Raw genomic sequence first — 4,487 nt, forward strand, 5'->3', positions numbered from 1 at the left:
AGTCACTTTGTTACCTAAAGGCTGCTGGCAGGCTTTGACATCGCACATCTTAGCTTGAAACAAGAAAAATATAGTCAAGCTAATGAATTCTTTGAGATTAAGATAATTGGTACAAAGGTGTATATAACAGCTTTGATCCATGGACTGATAGTGGTAAATGCGACACAAGATTTTATGGTCGGGAGCTACCAGGCCATACTAAAACCAAAGTTGCTATCATAAGCACGAAGAACACAGAGAATCCAGCAAACCATTCAAACCTCACAACAAATTCATGTACATTTTCGTTAACGTAAGGAGCTGGAAAACGTGTGTAGGAGAGTCATACTTTGTTTGGAGTTTAATTCTGTATGGTTGACAAAGTGCTAGTTTCTTCACCAATCACTAATCGCTGTAATGCAACTCCAATATATAAGCAAATGCAAATTTACTTTCCACACTCAAATTAAAACAAGTGTACGTCTAAACCAATCACTAAGCGCCGTGAAACAATACTAAATGCAAATTTACTTACATGTAAAGACAACCAAATTAAAAAAAAGTTCTAATATCAGCAATTCTAGCGAGTGAAAAGAAGTTTCTGTACTGATTCAGACTAAGAGATGCCATTCTCCACAGACCGCCACACAAGTACATTGTTTTACGAATTATTTAAGCATTTATATTTCATTTATGCAAAAACAGTTGGAAAAAGACATCATATTACAGAGTGGTACGTTAAAATGCGCTCTGTTATCCAATACAGTATTGGATGAGGAGTCTTGATTACTCTTCTCTTTCAAATAATTAACATTACTTATTAGCCAGTAGTGACAAAGAAACAAAATAAAATTTTGTTCTCTGAATTTTAATGAAGAGTTATTTGTTTGTGGTAGGCGTTTTCAAAGCATCAGTTTAATTACAATTAGGATCTCATTGACTGTCCTTAGGAGGGTCTGTTTGAAGTACTTTCTACTTTACAACGTAGCCTTGGAGTAGGATTAAAAAGAAATATGCTGCCTTCAATTGTCTTTAATTCTGCCAGATTTACTATCGTACTATTATATTATTTTATTTTATATTATAGTACTTTACTATTCTCACTGGGGCCATCTCGCACAAACGCCCCAAATTCCTTTGGGATTCAAGGTGAAAACTCCCGTGCACTCGTAAACCCTTGGAAGAGTGCGCTTTGCTTAGATTTAGTATAAATGGGTCTGTTTTATTCAGTTTATTTCTCTTTTCGTTAAAACGTACCCCAGTTTTGCGCTCAGCGCCCCTCCCTCCTCCCCGATGCAATGACGACTGTTTTCATCCTAGCTCCCGCTCCTTCCGCCTCCGGGCTCGCTTCTTCCCATAACTTATTCTTGCCTGGGGCGTTTGGGAGTGAGGGTCCCCGGTGAGAATTTATTACTATTATATAACCTTATGTAAAAAGAAAAAAATCAAGTTGTACTTAAATTCTAGTTTAGTCTCGAACTGGCATATATCTACTGTTTTACAAGAAATAAATCTTTCAGAGTATTTTAGGTATATTGTAATATTTTCTAATTAATTACTTAGGACAAACAAACACTTAATTCATCAGTGTAAAATCCTACCTTTTACAAATTACATTGTGTAAGAATTGTAATTTGCACTGGTTTACTCCGACTCCGACTCCGAGCTACAAAAAAAAATGTTCAAGCAATAAAAGTAAAGTAATTATATAAAAAGAGGAGACAACATGGAAATTTGAAATAATTCTTCGCGGAAGAAAAACACTTCTCGAGTGAAACCCCCCCCCCCCCCCCCCCCCACATGATTTTAGCAAAGTCTCGTTAAAAGCCGCTGACAAACCGGCGAATGTCAACGTTCAGAAGCACGCTGAAAGGGCTAGGGTTTTTTTCTAAAATACAAATGGAAAAGCGCAAAACAACTACAAGCAAATCCCAGTCGTCAGATAAGAAACTGAAAAGTGAAGAGAAGTAATAAGCATTTTTTTCTGGGTTGTTTAATGCTCGGCAATAGGCCAGGTGCTATTAAAGCCAAAGCCGCTGCGAGGAAAGTAGCCTACCTGCAGCGAAGAACTACTGTATATAGTTACCACCACTATCAATTATGTTCGAAATATCAGTAAACTGTTAGGAGGATGAAATTGTCATTAAAAGTATAAGAAATCAAAAGCGTCTTTCGTGTTGTTTAAAAATACAATTGTTGAGCTATTACCGCTGTTACTCCCCCAATTCGATTTTAAGCTGAAAGGATCTCTCTGCGAATTCCGCGGCTTACAGAGAAAAGTTACCTACCTATAACATTTTTTTAAGCGCAACTGAGTATCTTTGAAATTTGCGCTTAGTTGACCCATTGTTTCCTCTTTGTCATGAATGGTCATTGAGTACTAGTTATGCTAATGGATAAATGGTTATAGAGACGTGTGCACTTGACAACAATCATTCTGCAATTGTCACTTGACAAGAACCATTTCGCTCACGTAATCAGAAGAGATCGTCGAGAAAGAAGTTTTTTAGAAAATGTTTTCGAAGTTAGAGAAGGCGCCAAACGTCCTCTACAAACGTGGACCGAGGCATTTTGCGGTAAAGCAGTCTGCTATCTCTTTGCCACTCCTTGAGGTGTGCGACCAGCGTATTCGCCATCTGCGCGCTGAGAATGAGCAGCTACGGGCTGAAAAAATAGAAGAGGTGAAGATCATTAATGGCCAGGCGGCAGAATTGGCAGGGAGAAGAGCTGAAGTTTACCAGCTTCGCCAAGAACTTCAGCTTCTAGGAGACGAAGTTGCCTAAAGTCGCCTTGCAGTTAACCCTGTAAAGAACACCGTCAAATTTAACGTCACCCGCAAGAGCTACTGGGACGTGGACAGGGCTGCGCGGTCTTTGAAGAGAAGAAAAATCGGAAACTACCTCCCTCACCCTAAGTGACATCACGTCCTCAAACTAGCACACCGGGGTGCGATCGATTCAACCAAAATTTCCGGGCTGAGGTTTGAAAATTTCTTGGTGGGAATGGATCGCAACGGGTCCGGACGGTCTCGTTCCATGCCACTCGTAAAATGAGTTTCGAGCTAACTTAAAATAGAGGATGTTGGATCACTGTTGCTCGTATCAGAGCTAGATGACAATTTCGACGGTGATATCAATGGTATTGTGTGAGCTGTTTCATGCGTAGTAATTTTAACCTGTATAATGGGCTATTTTGAGCAGGCCGTTCCCAGATATTTGCCGTATGAATTCAAACACCACTTTCGAATGGCGAAAAGAACATTCCAAATTCTCTCGGGAAATAAACCGTTTTTAAACAGTCAAAACATACACTTGACTTGCGAAGCAGCTACAGACCTGCTGTAAGTGCACCTAGATGTGCGAGTAACACCGATAGATCCGCTGTTAAAAATCCAAAAGCTCAATGATAAGTGTTTTCCTCCATGTTGTATATGGAAAATACCGAACAGCGAGGTACTGGGATTGAGAATGGGTCGGAATGTTCTAATTTTCGATCGGACCAGTCCAGCCGAGAAAAGTGGTCCACCTCAAAAGGTGGACTGACTTTTTCGAAACTTTTACGGTTGGACGGAACCGATCCATTCAGTTTTAGACCGAAATTTCAGGAAATTTTGGTTGAATGGATCGCGCCGTGGGTGCTTTTCATTATGCCAAAGGTTCCGGAAATTTCGGTAAGAAGCCAAATAGAAAAAACTATTTCGGTTGGTTCCGACCGGAATATTCGGGATCACCTCTGGAGGTGGTCCATTTATTTCGGTCGGAATATTCCGACCGAAATTTGCAGTTCCATTTTGACAAACCGGTTCATCGCCCTATTTCTCTTCACTTATGTTGAGAATTCGGAAAAGGAATAAAAAATCGGAAAATGTCATTCCATTTTCCTTGGGTATCCCCACTGGTTTCTGACCGGTCGGTTTGGCATAATGGAAAGCACCCACCATCTACGGGTATGTTACGAACTCATAAAGTGGCCAGCTCTCAGTTGGCTTAATAGCGCAGTTCATGGGTTCGAATCCCGTTTAGGGCTGAATTATTTTCAGGCTTAATTTCACAGCTGCCATAAGTTGAGTGCACAACTTTTATGATCAATCATGTCTTCATATCTTTCTCCACAGTTCAAATATATGCTCTTTCATATATTTATGCATGCTAAGCCCACAAAAACAGTGGGAAAATGTTAATAATAATGATGTCATCTATGCGTCTGTCCTCTACATAGTGAGAACCAATCAAAATGTGAGAATTAAGCACGCTGTTTCAGCCAATCAACGCGCGTGTTATCTGGATATTACGTAGTTGTCATAAATTCAATCTCGTTCCCAGAGTCTCCGTTCCCTTGACCAGCGGTCGGAAAACGAGAGCTCTGGGAGCAACCATTTCAGGTGCGCATGGCCGACGCGCATAGATGCAGATTGCGTAGTGAAACCGGATGGGCAGAATTCGGTTATTTCAAATTAGTATATTCTCAGCTCCGACTATTGCATTTCTAGCTCTCTGATTGGCTCAAAA

Source organism: Orbicella faveolata, unplaced genomic scaffold (genome assembly GCF_042242905.1).
Source record: "Orbicella faveolata isolate gen_17 unplaced genomic scaffold, um_ofav_v1 contig_2, whole genome shotgun sequence".
Lineage (NCBI taxonomy): Eukaryota > Metazoa > Cnidaria > Anthozoa > Scleractinia > Merulinidae > Orbicella > Orbicella faveolata.